This window comes from Mercenaria mercenaria, chromosome 12 (genome assembly GCF_021730395.1).
Source record: "Mercenaria mercenaria strain notata chromosome 12, MADL_Memer_1, whole genome shotgun sequence".
Lineage (NCBI taxonomy): Eukaryota > Metazoa > Mollusca > Bivalvia > Venerida > Veneridae > Mercenaria > Mercenaria mercenaria.
The window spans coordinates 66,462,497-66,479,859 of NC_069372.1; positions in this window are offsets into that span (position 1 = coordinate 66,462,497).

The following is a 17,363-nucleotide window of genomic DNA, read 5'->3' on the forward strand; positions in this document are numbered from 1 at the left end:
GGTTAAAATAAACAGCCAACGCTTTCTCAGCACGGCCACAGTAAAATGTTCCTTTTTCACCAAGAAACGCAAATGCTTTCCTAGCACGACCAAAGTAAAACGGTCACTATTTCCGCATTATAGCCAAATACTTATCTTCCGTCGCAGTTTTCACATATTTTTAATTAAAATATCTAAACAGTATATCAATCAAACAATCTCTTCGTTAAGCTAATAACTACAGTTTGAAAACGTCTGAAATTTATGTCAGCCAAACAATGTTACGGTTATCACATCTAAAATAATTAATGGATTAATGATTATATTTTATTGTAAAAGCCAAGGTAAAACGGACAGTAGCCTCATATTCGAAAAATTACAAGAACAAACACCATCACAGCACGGTTGTAAAACTACTGAATATATCAAAACATAATAATCCGTCATTGAAAAGAACATTATATATTAGATATTTCATATTTTCATAGCAGAATTTCGTACATTGTAGTTTTTTGTTAGCCTTACAACTTCTAAAATAAATATCTACCAATCAACGTTTTCCTAATCACGACATCTGAGAACAACAATCAACAGATTGAAGATTGATCTACATGTAAAACTCTCATAGTATAACAAAGATAAAACGGTCAGTGGTCTCAAGTACTTCTTTTTGTAGTTGAATTTATCACACAACTGCAATAAGACAGTCAACACAATAATGCATGACTTAATGGCAGAAAACGTACTAATGCACGGAAGGCTAAAAGCAACATAGCTAACTCAGTAATAAATTGTCTCAAAAATCCATAAAAGTACTCTGAAATGACTAGTGGTACAAACTTATAGGCATAAGAGTTTTGCACACATTTTACATTGTTCTTGCATTTTTCCCAATATCTAACTTTTATTTTCACCCACTTCATTTTTCAGTGTCATATGCAAAACATGACAGAAATGAACATATTGAAAATTTTCACCTACACTATGGCCGAGTAGTCTTAAAAACCAAATTTATCTAAAACATATACTTATCTTTTCACTGCAAATTTATTCTTGAAAACATATTCACCACGTGGTCTACAATTAACCAAATCAAAGCTTCTGTGCTAAACACAACATCACACGATTCCAATTCAACATAACTGACGTTTTGGTGACTTCATGTTACAACTAAAATATAAGAACAAATACTAAATTTTTATCATAGTTCTAACCAATTCTGAATACTGAATTGCAACAACAACAACAACATTACCTTTATTAAACTCAAATCACAAAGTGACACAAGAGTATACAGTAAAACATTACATATCTGAAAAATGCACATCAATAAACGAGCTCTACGTTAACGGCTGATCATCTCTAATAATTTTTCTCAAAATTCCATAACAAGAGGGTACTCTGAAGTGACTAGTGGCATAAGATTTTTTGAAAGATACTCTTAAAGACCCACCACGACCTAGTGACCTACTTTTTCACCAACAAAATCTTCATGAAAATCATTCTTAAAATACAGCTATACCACAAGATTTTAGGTGGACAATTTAGGCCTTTCCTGAATAAATGTGTTTTGACAACTTCATCTGAAAAATTATTCAGGAAATCTCTTTTCAGCATAGTTTCAAAAATATATATGAATAACTATCTTAAACTGTTGAAACAAAATGTGATCGAAATTTAACTAAATACACTGATTTATGTACATATTGCTACAGTAATTCAATAAAATCTTAAAACATTACACACATTGTCTTGGCCATATATATGCCCCTGTCAATTTGTAACTAGATACTTGTTATTTCTCATTTTCTCATGTATAATTACCATCATGGAAATACAAAAGAATACAGTTATTTTGTGGTGCCTCTTTAAAAATAACCAAATATAGAGTGCAGAAGGAACAAACAGTTTCAACGCTATTGAAGTAATGCAGCCAATTTACATTATTCTTGCATTTTTTCCAATATCTAACTTTATTTTCACCCACTTCATCATTTTTTCAGTGTCATATATACATTCTATGCCAAACATGGCGGAAATTAACATTGAAATTCATTTTTTTTTGCCTAAACTATGGGCAAGTAGCTTTAAAAACCAAATTTATCTAAACATATACTTATCTTTTCACTGCAATTTAATTTATGAAAACATATCCACCACGTGGTCTACATTTAAGCAAGTCAAAGCTTCTGTGCTAATCACAACATCACACGATTCAAAATCAATCAGAAACTTTCTATTGTTTTCTCTGATTATGCTAAAAGCCAATAGCATCATCTTGTGCACATGTGCCATAAAACTAACTTTCCGAAATTGCTACCTTTTTCGCAGAGTATTACGTTGAGTGTTCATTTCCAGATGCAAATGATGTCCAAAAACTGAATATTCGTCTCAGAAGGGTTTGTCAAGTTTTCTTACGAGAATAAACAAATAATCAAAATACTTGTTATGCTGTCAAATATTCAACCTCGAGTGAAGAATATCAATTAACAATCACTTATATAGTGCACTGAAAACATGAGAAAATCGTGAATTGCAAGCAGAAAACGCGGTAAAATAACTACCGGGAACTGGAGACAAAATAGTTAGCAGACGATGAAAAACGTGAATAATTTTATGCTACCGTCCACGCCCTCTAGCCCCGGGTTGAGCAGAACTTTACACATGCTAAAAGTACAAAGAGCAATTTAGAGACATCCGCAGATGTATTCAAACGGCGGTGAACATGGAACCTTCAATGATACACGTGTTGAGGCGTGTAATTCCATGAACAGGGCGTTTGGTCCCCAGATAAAGTAAAGGGTTTGCCCCAAACGAGGAAACAATGGGCAGAACTAAACAAACTGGAATTTAGAAAGGGGATCTGAGGTTATGGAGCCTGCGTATCACAGGAACTGTCAAAAGACAAAATTAAAAAGCAGGCACCATATCCAAGGGGTGATTAAACAATACCCAATGCTATGAAAGCGGGAGTATTGAACCACCCAGGCCGAAATGGTCATGTTGAGAAACTAAACAGTACCAATAACACGACATAAAAGTCGTGCTGAACGATCTGAGAAGATCCAAATATAACAGCCCTGATTGAATGTACGGGGAGACTTTTTACGGCCGCCACACGGCACAAACAACGCTGCTGTGACGATAAAATAGAGAAGTGGAAACATCACAGGTCGCTCAACACGACAAAAACGAAAATGTTGCAGGCCCGGTTTGATTGAGCCTGTTCATGGACGGTAGTGGAAATGCATGCTACCGTCCACGCCCTCTAGCCCCAGGTTGAGCAGAACTCAACATTTACACATGCTAAAAGTACAAAGAGCAATTTAGAGACATCCGCTAATAAACCATGTGACCCCCGGGGCGGGGCCATATTTGACCCTAGGGGGATAATTTGAAAAATGTTTGGTAGAGGACCACTAGATTATGCTACACACCAGATATAAAAGCCCTCGACCCTATGGTTTTGGATAAGAAGATTTTCCTTTCGGTTGCCACGGCAACCAGAGTTCTGCATGGAATAAATATCTTTGAACAATTTTGAAAGGGAGCCGCCAAAGGATCATTCCTGTGAAGTTTGGTGTAATTCTGCCCATTGGTTTTCAAGAAGAAGATTTTTTTAGAAATTGTTGACGCACGACGGACGACGGGACTGACGACGGACGACGGACGTCAAGCGGTCACAATAGCTCACCTTGTCCCTTCGTGACAGGTGAGCTAAAAATATAAAAGTTCTCAATAGAATCAAATTGTTATGATTGAAGGGGGACAACTCAAATAACTTGACAACTGCCTGTTGTGTTGATCTTACATTCTTTCGGGTAAATATATTTTTTACTTGTAAGATCCGTACTTTAAAACGCAACAGGTCAATAGATTCTTTTAAAACTATCCTAAACACAGAGATCTTGTTTCAAACTTCGGTTGAACTCTATGTTAGGGAAAAGTTTGTTTTTTAAAGTACACAATATAATGTTATCTATATGTACGTGTAGTAAGACATTTCATTGTAACCTTTATATTGCTGTTTTGCTGATATCAATCTAATATGAAATGAAACATGTGTGTGTGTGTGTGTGTGTGTGTGTGTGTGTGTGTGTGTGTGTGTGCATATATATATGATTTTTTGATATTAAGTTACCTGTCGCTGAAAATAAAATAATATAAAAAAATAAATAAAAATAAAAAAAAATAAACCAATTACTTTTGTCAGGTAACTATGAGTTACAAGCTTGATATCACTATTTAGATTAAAATAAAAAAAGACAAAAAACTGTTCTTCTCTGCCACATAATTAATTTTAAACTATGCACTGTCGCCACACTTTGTATTAGACAATGGCAACAAGCGTCAGTTTCTAGGGTCTGTCATATGAAGGTTCTAAACATTGACCAGCCCGAAGTTATCAGATCGTCTGTCTGTACATCCGTCCAATCAGTTTTCAATCAATAACTGAATAGGCGCAGGAACCTCAAACTTGGCAGGCTGGCATGCCCTAAACGCGAGTAGACCGAAGTTTCCTTCATATAAGTTGTTGACTTTACAAGGCGGTGTCCCTAGTTTTTAACATGCTATTTTCTGTCTGTTTCATATTAGATGTTCTGTATATTGTCAGGTATATTGGTGATATTACTTACCTTAAACCCTCTCCCACCCTTAAGTTTACGCCCTCACTCCTCTTTAAATGAATACTAGTAAGGTTAAGTCCCCACCACATACCGGCTGGTGTTTTGCCACTGGCTGTTCCTGGGCGGTGCTCCACTGTGTTCCTGAGTCTGTTTCGTTTGTCCGCTTGACTATTTGTTTTAATCAGTGTGTGTGTGTGTGTGTGTGTGTGTGTGTGTGTGTGTGTGTGTGTGTGCACGCGTACGTGCGTTAGTGCTTAAGTTCGCGCGTATGAGTTGCTTTTGTGCATCCACGCGTGTACTACTGTTGGCAAGGAGCTTGCGTTGTTTTGAACGTGACATTCTTGGTTGGATTCTGGGCTTCCAAAGGATCTTCTTATAGATTTTATTTCCCTGTTGAGTATCCATTCTTGGTTTTTTCCCCTCTCAAACAACCCCAAACAATTGTTATATCTTTCATGTAATGAAAGAGTACTTTTTGATTAATATTTGAAGCAATCCATCTACAGATTATATTTGTGGCGGCCCCCACTTTGCAATGTGTGGCTGTATTTGTGTTTGCTGTGCTATCCTTAATTTTTATGTTTTGACATTTATTAGGTTTAAAATAGTTTAGTTGTCTACTTTGTTACCCTCTACCTTTTTAAATATCTTTGTTTTGTTTGTTTTGGGTTTAACGCCGTTATAATACTATGACTGTATCGTTCTGTAATTAATAAGATTTTGATTTTAACTATTTTCTAAACTTGAAATCATATTCATTTTCTTTAAAGTAGCTAGACTATAGTAAAGGCGAGGCTAATTTAAGGGACAGCAAGTTTAAATAAAGCGTGACAAGTTCCACCGTGGTATCTATTCGATGTGCAGATATCTATCCTTATTTTAAAATGTTACTGGATTTCTTTCCTTAAATATACCTTGTTAGAATATATTATATACTAATTCCAATAAGGTGGCGTGAGAAATGGTCAGCAGTTGACACATCATCTTCTACGGTTTTGCTATATAACTTTTGTCTCATTGATAGACTAATATGTGGGTTTAGGAGGTTAGGATGGGAGAGCACCTTAGCTAGGCAGCACTTTTGCTGCAGAGCGCCTTGGCTTCGAGCAGAGCTGTAAGATGATGGGTGTCTCTCAGTTATGGCATTTAAGATCTAAATTATAATTATTATTAAACTTAATTTATTTTAAAGGACTATTTTGGAACTATGGATAAATTAATTAATGAAAGATAGAATTATTTATCTTAAATGTGCATCTAGAGAGAGAGATTTTATGTATTAATTAATTCAGGATAATTTCGGGATTTGGAATGAATAAATCATATCTAAAGAACTTTGTACCTCATGTTTTTATGTACTAAATAAAATTCACTATACGACCGACTAACGAACTATATAAAACGGCCGATAGGGGTACACCATTTTTCAACAGTATTTCAGTTATGTAACGGCGGGCAGTTAACCTAACAAGTGTTCCTGGATTCTGTACCAGTACAAACCTGTTCTCCGCAAGTAACTGCCAACTTCCCCACATGAATCAGAGGTGGAGGACTAATGATTTCAGACACAATGTCGTTTATCAAATAGTCACGGAGAACATGCGCCCCGCCCGAGGATCAAACTTGCGACCCCGCGATCCGTAGACCAACGCTCTTACCTACTGAGCTAAGCGGGCAGGCTTGGATTGAAATTGAATAAAAACAAAACTGTAGGAATGCGGATCGGTAAATCAAAATTCAGCAAAAAACTAATTGACGGGATAAATTGGCCTGAAACCCCCATCAAAGTGTCAGGCATTTATTTTGGTCACAATGCATCTAAATGCTCTGAATTAAACTGGGAAGAAAAAATCGTCAAATGCAAAACAAACCATAATTGATAAGTGGAAAAAAAAGAAAAATTTCTTTTTTTGGCAGGATTCAAATAAGCAAAACACTAATCATACCAAAATTCACATTCGCTTTTCATGCACTAGAGGTCCCAAAATCCGTAATCATAGAGATTAACAAGTTTATATTTGATTTTCTCTGGAATCTTAAACGAGAAAATATAAAAAGCACTCCACTCATTGGAAAGAAACTTAACGGAGGAATTGAAATGATTGATACAGAGTCTTACATCAGCGCAATTAAAAATCTTCCTTCTAGATGTAAAACAAGCTGATTGGAAAATATTACCAAACTATTTTTTATCAAATTTCGGATATAACTTTCTCATATTATATATGAATATTGACAGTCCAAAAAGTATTCATACAACAACTCTACTAAAGTTCTATCAAGATCTTCTACACATCTGGATTAATTTGAAAAACAAAGAACGGTATTATTATAATACATTTTACGATATAAGAAAGGAAGTATTATGGGATTAACAGAACAAAACAACGAAATGAATCCACCTGATTTCACGAATGATAGAAATAGTCATTCAATGATTAATTACGCTGATGAAGAAGATAACCTTTCTTTACCTAGTCTCGTTCGTCAGAATGAACAGAGTGGACAATCGTCTGTACCAAGTCATACATATCAGGGCGACATTATCAATCCCACTAACGCGAATGAAGGAAACAACAGCTCTCAAACGATTCAAGTGATCATAAGCAACAACGGTCAAGATCATGACAACATAAGTCATCCCGACCTAAACAACCGACATTATAGACCCCGTGTCCTCATTCAGTCACAGCAGAAACCTGAAATGAAAGAAACTAAAACGAACCATTCTAAAACTAAACGCAGTCAAAATTCGCAAGACAACGTTATGTAAAAGCGTAAAACATCTTGCCAATACAAAGTGTTTTGTTTTCTTTGTTGTTGGACTGGCATTTTCATATCCACCTATTATGGTTCTTATAACATTCATTATAGATACGTTTCAGGATTCTGGTCTACCGACAGACAATGCTAATATGGGACTTCTCCTTCTGGATTCGGTATAATAGGACGTCTGCTTCCCGGAATCATGATGCAGCCGAAATATATCAAAACAATGATTGTGCCCGTCATTGCGAGTCTAGTGACGGCCGTGTGCATGTCAGGGTTCATTTTGACAAACTTGCTGTATCTAAAATTAGTTTTCTTAAGCCTGACTGGAATTGCATATGGTATGTTTGTATCCTGCTTCAGTGTTACATCATTGGATATTGTGGGCGCCGGCCATCTTGGAAATGCAATTGGATTTTCCTTCACATTGAACGGCTTAGCTAACATCGCTGCTGGACCAGTAAGCGGTAACTTTTACTATTGCTTTTGGTATTTTACTTTAAAACATAAAAAATTCGATAAAAAAAAACGAATAATAACTGACACGAAACAATTAAGGTAACTTTTTATACAGTAAGCTGTATCATTACACATCGTTTCGATACATTAATTTAGTAAGTAATTGAGATTGTTTAGATTAAAATGAAAACGAAGCGTGGTATGTGGACCTAAACCCAGATGTAATGGAAAAGATTTTTTTATGCTTGTTTTACGAAAAAAATATGTACTTTTGAAAATATGTAACGGCAGCAGACCTAGTGAGAATGTTTTTTTCCATACAAACTTATTGATTGTCTTATATCTATATTTCAGGCTATATTCGAGACTCAACCGGATCATACTTGCTTGTGTTCCTGTTAGCATCCGGTTCTCAGTTAATTGGAGTAATTATGTTTGTAATAGCCCACAGACTTCAAAATCTCAAAAAGGAAACACAACTTAGACAGGAGAATGTATATTATATAACAAAACTTTAATATGTATCGTGTACCTATTTTTTCATTTTCATTGATATTTAGGTATTCATATACAAGCTTCTATGCTAAAAGTAAATTTATATACATAGATATATAATATATATAAATATACTGCTCTTCAAAGAAAATACCACGGAAGTCGTCGTAAAACCTTAACCTATACTGTGTTGGTGCGCCTTAAAACCCAAATAAATAAATAATGTTATTTATCTTGTAAAAGCATTAGAGAAAATGATATGCGTTACCATGTAAACACGAGCTCCGCGACATACATTTTGTGAGCTAATACATACATTGATAAATCTTACAACAATGTAGAATGTTTTGGTACCCATCTAGCAGATGTGTTTTCATACGTAAATTCATCATTTTATGATCGTAACGAATCTCATATATGTGTGAAACAACAAAAATTATTATCGCTAATATTACAGGCATGCAATGTATACTGGTTGTTTCCGGACACATGTAATAAAATGTATACACATGTATCTGTTAATAAAGTCAAATCATAGGAAAAACATGCCATAAAATTGTTTGAAAAGATCGGTATAAGTCATATACTATCAAACAAGCCGTGCAAAGCAACATGTATTAGAATTGCGAAACAGAAGTTGCTAGATATTGATATTGTTAATTGGAACAATTGTTTATATAGTGTTGGCAGAAATACAAGTAATGGCAACAAATTAAGAACATATAGCACATGTAAAAGTATATTTAAAACTGTGCCATATATATTGTTAAATATGTCAAGGGAACAACGCCGTGTTCTTGCCGAATTCAGGGCCTGTATCTCCCTCTTGCAATAGAAACAGGACGATATCATGCCACTCCAAAATACCTGTTAATGAAAGCCTCTTTATAAACTGTGACACTAGTGTCGTTGATGATGAGACCAATTTTCTTATAGACTAATTTTTATAGTGATCTTTGACATTAATTGTTTGAAAAAGCATATAGGATAGACCCACACTTTTACATTTTAATGAATACAGATTGTTTACAATTCTCGGTTGCAAACTGTCTCAACTTGATGTTAGAAAGAAGAAAACATACATTACAGTTTAATATATAACTAACAATTGTTAGCTTATTGTTCAATATCTCGTGTAACAGTGACAGAATGTAAATACGTGTTGTAACTGTCATAATTTTAAATATTAGCAATTAGAAAGCTTTATAATAGTTTTTGGTTAGCTGTTGTTGTAACATAGTGTGCAACAAACATTATCTTTAGTATGATTGTGTCGGGGTAACACCCCGGTTTGTATACATTAACTGACAATTTATATCATAAAGACTATTTAGAAGAACAATTACTGTACATCACAAATGTGCGACCTTATACCATAAAGAATATTTTGGAGAACAAATATTGTACATCACCAATAAGTGATTCTATTTTTATAATAATTATAAAGAAGAATATTTAGAAGAACAAGTATTGTATATCACAAATCAAATAATGTGATCTCATAACTTTCAAATATAGACTCATGACAGTATAAATCTGTACCGGTGTCTCATAAGCCATATTTGGCTGGGTGTATAAAGAATGATTTGGTTATGTTAGTTTCAATTATATGTGCCGAAATGTGTATATGCTTTTTGCATAAGCCACATTTGGCTGGGTGTATAAAGAATGATGTGGTTATGTTAGTTTCAATTGTATGTGCCGAAATGTGTATATGCTGTTTGCATAAGCCACATTTGGCTGGGTGTATAAAGAATGATGTGGTTCTTTTAGTTTCAATTATATGTGCCGTAATATGTATATACTGTTTGCATTAGCCATATGTGGCTTGGTGTATAAAGAATGATGTGGTTCTTTTAGTTTCAATTATATGTACCGTAATATGTATATACTGTTCGCATTAGCCATATGTGGCTGGGTGTATAAAGAATGATGTGGTTCTTTTAGTTTCAATTATATGTACCGTAATATGTATATACTGTTCGCATTAGCCATATGTGGCTGGGTGTATAAAGCATGATGTGGTTCTTTTAGTTTCAATTATATGTACCGTAATATGTATATACTGTTCGCATTAGCCATATGTGGCTGGGTGTATAAAGAATGATGTGGTTCTTTTAGTTTCAATTATATGTACCGTAATATGTATATACTGTCTGCGTTAGCCATATGTGACTGGGTGTATAAAGAATGATGTGGTTATGTTAGTTTCAATTATATGTGCCGAAGTGTGTATATACTGTTTGCATTAGCCATATGTGGCTGGGTGTATAAATAATGATGTGGTTCTTTTAGTTTCAATTATATGTGCCGTAATATGTATCTACTGTTTGCAAAATTATGCATGTGACACTTTAATAAACACTAAAATTGTAAAAATTGTAGTGTATTAACCGTTTTATTGGGCGTTATTCACACGATTGTTTTTATTTGGATTATTTGGATGTTTGCTCTTCATGTCTACAACAATCCACTGTTTCACAAGTCTGTATAATGTTAGGTTTTATGATGATACCTCACCTGTATTTACAAAATATTTTTTCGGTCTTAACGGGACATGAAGTTAGCATTGCGCATGCGCAGAGGTTTTAACTTGTCGAGGTATCAATTGGGGAAGAAATAATTAACCTGTATATTTATTTTCTGCTTATAACATGTGTTACTTTTAATTTCTCGGAAATAGTTTCATAAAATGCATGGCTGTTTTTTATTCTATATCTATTTGAATTATCAAGAATTAGTGTTATACGAAATTCGAGTTTTTGAAAATTAGCCTCTCTTGCCTTTCGTAGATGCTGTTGAAAGTCAAGTAGTCTGTCATATGCATTGTTTGAAAAATTAATGATAAAGAAATGTGTAAAAATAGTTTTATTACATTTTTCGATATCAAAATAACAGCAAACCATCGTCAAAATATTTGTCCAGTTACCTCACGGGAAAGAAATCTTAATTTTGTGACCCGATTTGAGGTCCAATGGAACCCATATTTTACGTCACAACGTGATGCTGATTACAATCGGATGCGGGAGCTGAGGTTTGGGCAATGTGGGCTTCAATTATGCCAACTATTTTTGAGAAATTAGTGGAGTGTTATGAGAGTTATATTTCAAAATTTAACTTTTTTTCTCACTTTAAATACGTTTTTAGAATACGTTAATGTTTTCAAGAATGTAAATTAGATACACGAAAAAATAAAATCTCAATACGGGGAGGGTGGATGGACAATCGTTACTACATAATACACATAAGCCTAGTATTATGCATAACACTACAATTCCTTGAGTGTCAAATACATACACGCTTATCCTTATTTCTTACTCGTCTCATGTTTTAGTACCCTACCAGTAACACCGGAGGATAATATAGGAATGCTCTCCGTTCGTCCGTCTGTCGGAACGTCCGTCTGGCTGTCCGTCCGTCCGCAAATATGAATCCTGCAAGTACTCAACAAGTATTCAATCTAGGTTCATGAAGCTTGGTATGTGAACAGAGAGCAATATGTAAATTATGCACGTACATGACTTATGCTTGTAGGTCAAAGGTCAAGGTCACTATTTAAAAGTAAAAATTGATTCCGCTTCATAACTTTTATATGCATTGATGCTACACAGAAATGTTTCCAGTGGTGAGACAATGTGTCAACACAAGACCTATGCTTGTGGGTCAAAGGTCAATGTCACTATTGAAAGTTTTCCACCGGTAGGGGACCTCTGTATTGCCACTGCAATACTCAATCACTTGTTCTGTCTGGCTTTCTCTATAAACTAAAAAAAAATCCTCACGTGAGAAGGTCTTCATTTGCAAAAAAAAGAAAACAGATTTGTTAGAAATAGGATAAAGATCACATGTTGTAATGTAAAGAATTCGACTGATGTACGGTGATGTCTCTTTGTACATGTGTAATAATTATTTTTGACATTGACAGATTCTTAAAGCAATGAACAAATTTTGTCACTTGTTGTGCTATCGTCCAGATAATATAACATATTTTATGAACAAGGATATCTATCTCTTTACAGTGCTAAGCTTTACCCGGGTTAAGTTTTTTTTGTTTGTTTATACATAATGTATTTTAGGTCGATTGTGAAGCAAGTTCTACAATTTATATTAATCACTCTCGACACCTCATTCCTGATGGAATCCATCGCAACGAGAGTATGAGAGAAGAGTAGCCAGTTTCCCTTTTAATGCTGAGCGCCAAGCAAGGGAGCTACACTGGTACCATTATCACGTCTTTGGTATGACGCAGCCGGTGATCGAATCACGACCTCCCGCACTCGAAGCGGACGCTCTACCACTAGGCTATCGAGGTGGTACCCGGGTTAAGTTGTTTGCAGTGTATTTGCAAATTTGAAGTTGCTCGTTTGATAAACCGGAAGCCATGGCGTAATGCCATTGTGCGGACATTTATGCAGAAAACATAAAGCCTGCACTCGGCATACGGAAACTAAAGTCATTACATGAAAAAACGTTACCTTTATATACATCTATAAAAATAACGACAACGTTTTTATCTTCCTAAAGATAAAATGTAATAACGAACATATTTACACGTGAAAAAATCTAAACTAGTGTCTTATGAATCACTCAAAATTTATGGACCTCATAAATCATTGACAAATATATAATTATAGAGAAATGTAAGGAAGTGTGTTTTTAATTTGACCATATTATAGACATATGTTTATTTTCAACTGTAAACTTTTTCAATACATTCTATAAAGAAAACCACATAGTCGAAAAACATTTCTAAATAATTTGGTACCAAATAACACTAATAAATTTTGTTAGATTTTAGAAGATATAGACATGATAGAATATACTGTTATCAGAGAGTCGTGATCAGATACCACGCATAACAAGAATGTGTTAAAATTGTGATAGCTTATCACTGGGCGAATCGTTTTTAGAACGATAACTTTAAAAGATTAAAACTCTTTTGCATACAACCTTATCATCGTAGATATTAAAACACGGTTGTGATGTAATCCTTTGTTAGTTTTGTACATTATATAGGTTATTGTACCGATACCGCTCTACATACACGATTATTTTACTATACCTGTCCATTATTAACCTGTAACTGTCCATTCTTAAGATAATGGATACCTTAAGAATGGACAGGTACAGGTTAATAATGGACAGGTATAGTAATAACCTTGTACGTTGAGAGGTGTGAGTACATCAGCCTATGAAATTCGAAAGTTTTGAAATATATTAAAACTGCAACGTGTTTTTCCAGAATTTATAGCTGCAATAAAAAAAGCACCCTGAAGGGGAACGTATGATTTTAACCCAATGTGCCACAAGTAATTAAAATCTTAAACCATTAGAAAGTAGTAAAGTCCCATTCGTGTACTCCTGAATCTCAATAGAAAAGTATAGCAGATATACAACCTGGTATGACATTTTCAGTCGAAAATAGATGAAAGTAGGCAACGTAATGTAAAAACAAGAGCTGTCGGAAAACAGCAACGCTCGACTATTCAACTGCCTTGTCAATTGAATGAATAAAAAAGCCGAAAAGGGGGCATAATTTTGTAAAATTGCAAAAAGAGTTATGGAACCTGTGCAATGCATATCAGTATATGACAATGGACAATTGTGCAAGTTTCAATCCATTCCCATTAGAGGGTACTGAGATACCAGCTTACATACGAAAATGTAACCAACAAAGTCTTAGTCGAAAAAAATAGCATAATTTTGTAAAAAATGCAAAATAGAGTTATGACATCTGAGCACTTTATATCAGATTATTACAGTGGAGAAGTATGTGGCGTTTAAATCCATTTCGGTTAGTAGGTACTGAAATACCAGGTTACATATAAAAGCTTATTCAAAAAATTCTAAGTCGTAAAAGGGGCGCAGTTTTATACAAAAATAAAATAAAGTTATGAACCTGTGCAGTGTAAGCCAGTTTATCACAGTGAATAAGGTTCATGTAAAGTGTTTTGAAACTGCCCACAGGTGATTTTATTTTGTTTTATGGCATCATAGGCCTTTTTTGTCATAAAATGTATACCAAACTGTTCAGAATAAGTAGAAGTGTCTTTCAAGAGAAGTGTTATGTTTGGAATAATAAATTTTCTCTCATATCACATGTACTTTGCTCGTCCACATTCTGTTTTGTAGAAAATATCAAACATTCCTTTAAAAAATATTTTGACATTATGTCTATACTTACTGTGTGCCAAATATATTTCTCTAGGTACTCCCAGTGTTGAAAATGTTAAAAACATGTACATTTCAAAATGTTGCAAAACTTGCAAAGTGAAAGTGAAAGCAGAGCTGTCAAAATGACAAAATACTGCTATGTTCAAGAAAATATGTAAGTTTACCATATTTCATTACTGGGAGTACCCAGATAAATATGTTGCACGCACAACCAAAAAAAATACTTTGAAAATACGTTTGAAAATGAAGTTTGATATTTTCTTAATAATAGAATGTTGACAGTCGAAGTGCCTGCGATATTTAACAAAATACACATTTCCAAACAATCTTACCTTTAAAATGTATTTACTACTTACTCTGAACATTTCAGTATATTTATTATAAATGGTAATGGTCTATTAGAAGTAATTTTCCAAAATTGATATTCACCTGAGGGATGGTCCCCAAACACTTTTGATGAACCTTAACCAAATCGGGACGCCGACGCAGACTCAAAGATGAAATAAAAAAGTGGAAAACCACAGGTCGCCCAACACGACATAAACGAAAATGTTCAGGTTCGGTTGGATTGAATCTGTTCATGAACGGTAGTGGAAGTGCAAGCTACCGTCCACGCCCTCTAGCCCCGGGTTAAGCAGTACTCAACATTTACACATGTTATAAGTACCAGAATGTAATTTAGAGACATTAGCAGATGTGTTCAAACGGCGGTGCACATGGTACCTTCAACGATGCACAAAGTGCAATTCCATGAAAAGCGGATAAAATAATGGTTGGGCCCTAAACGAGAAAACAGTGGGCAGATTTAAATAAACTGGAGTCCAATAGCTCTACCTGTTCTTTGAATAGTCGAGCTAAAAAACACCTGGTTAAATTTTTTGCCATAACTGACATTCAGAAATGTGCAATTTTACATTTCTACTACAGAGATAAAAAAAAAGAAACCTTCCCTAAAGTTTTACTGCATGTTTCGGTATTTCGGTATACCATACAATTTGGCCGTAATGATCTTAATTTACAATACATTTATTTTTTTTTTAACTTTCATCACTAGTACACATCTCATATAATACGTGTTATTTTCTTCTAATAAAATTGATAGAATACCTCGTAATTACGAGATCAGAACGATTGTTTTGTAATAATGATATATAATACATATACATACATTTTAGAATGTGTTCACCTGGACCCGTCATCTACAATGTATATAAAACTGCAAACTCAGCACGAACAAAGCGTGGACAACTATTGATACATACATCATACGGCCAAGTAAAATTTTACTTTTTGTAAAGATACTTCAAATCATTCATAAATATGACAAAACGAGATATGTTCGAAACTTTCCTAAGAATCAGCACTAAATGTCATTGGTGTTTTAAAAAAAAAACTTTTCATTGCAATAAATATTTTTACGCAATCTTATTTAAACTTCGTATTTTTACTTAGAACAGAGACACAAATCAATGAATTGTCTTTGCCTCAAAGAGGACAATATTATAGACATTATACAATATCACGATAATCTTGATTTTTTCGTGAGGACCGTGTTTTAAGTCAGAGAAAAGCCGAAAACTGTCCATTATGTGAAAGAATGGACAATCTCGGCGCGTTGCGCCTCGATTTGTCCATTCTTTCACATAATGGACAGTTTTCGGCTTTTCTCCTTTACTTAAATGTAGTAATATATTATTGTAATGAAATTTGTTTAAATATTTTTCGACGTCGGTATTTGCTCTTCGGTGCATGTTGAAAGTTTAAATGGAAAACTTAATTGTAACCGAAATCAGAGGCGCTAGATATCAAAATTGGTCGATTTATATCCATCACATAATTTATGTTGACAAAAGTTATATTGGAGGATGCTATGACAGAGCTTTCAGCATTGTAGTGGTGTTTGTCCAATATTATGGTACTAAGGAATCCCTTACAGCTTTACGTGGAGAGCGATTTCGTTTTGTTTGGTCCAAGTACAAGCGCATTCCTTTTATTTCATCATTAAATTCATTCAGTGGCACTTTGTATATGGCGACTTAGCAGCCTTTCAAAACGTTTGGTCGCAAATGTTGCTACTCCCAACACTAACGACTACATGTAGTTTTAGCAGGAACCCGTTTTAAAACAAATCAAGCATGGAGTACAGTATAGTAAATTAGTTTCTCTCATTCTTGAAGCTGGTTCTTGAAGTGTTGAATGCTGCACCATACTATTAGCCCGAATAATTTGATATTGTTACTTCCACGTTGAACGATTTCATGTCCTTATCTTAGTCTCTTTATTGTCTGCCCTCTTTTAAATATCAGGCTAATTCGAACTTCACAGGAATGTTTTAACTACTTTTCGATATGATAGTATCTTTAGCTATATGCTTACGAGCCCTTCTTGCATTTGATTGACGAAATATACATGTGTATTTAGTGTTCATGTTGTAAATCCGAATAAAGCTAAACTCTGCAATACATAACGATTGAATGGTCTCCATGATCCCGTAAAGCCAGAAAATGTATTAATACTGAACAGACGTACAGGAAGACTTTCCACGGTAGCCACATGTCACTGAAAGACAATTGGTGTTTTAAGTTAAAGAAATTTATCAGAAAATAAGGTCATACTTTTATACGTTTGTTTCGAAAAGGAAACGAGAGACTTATGTTTTTATCATTTACGGTCAGATGAAGGGTTTATTTGGTGAGCACATTGAATCTCCGCGAAATAATTGGTGGATATTTTTTAATTAAATTTCGATAACAGCTAGTGTGAATTAGTATTTCTAGAGTTATGACCCTTGCATAAGTCATAATTGAGAAAATTGACGGTGTCCGTAAAATAGTACGTCCTGGATGAGACACTTCTTTA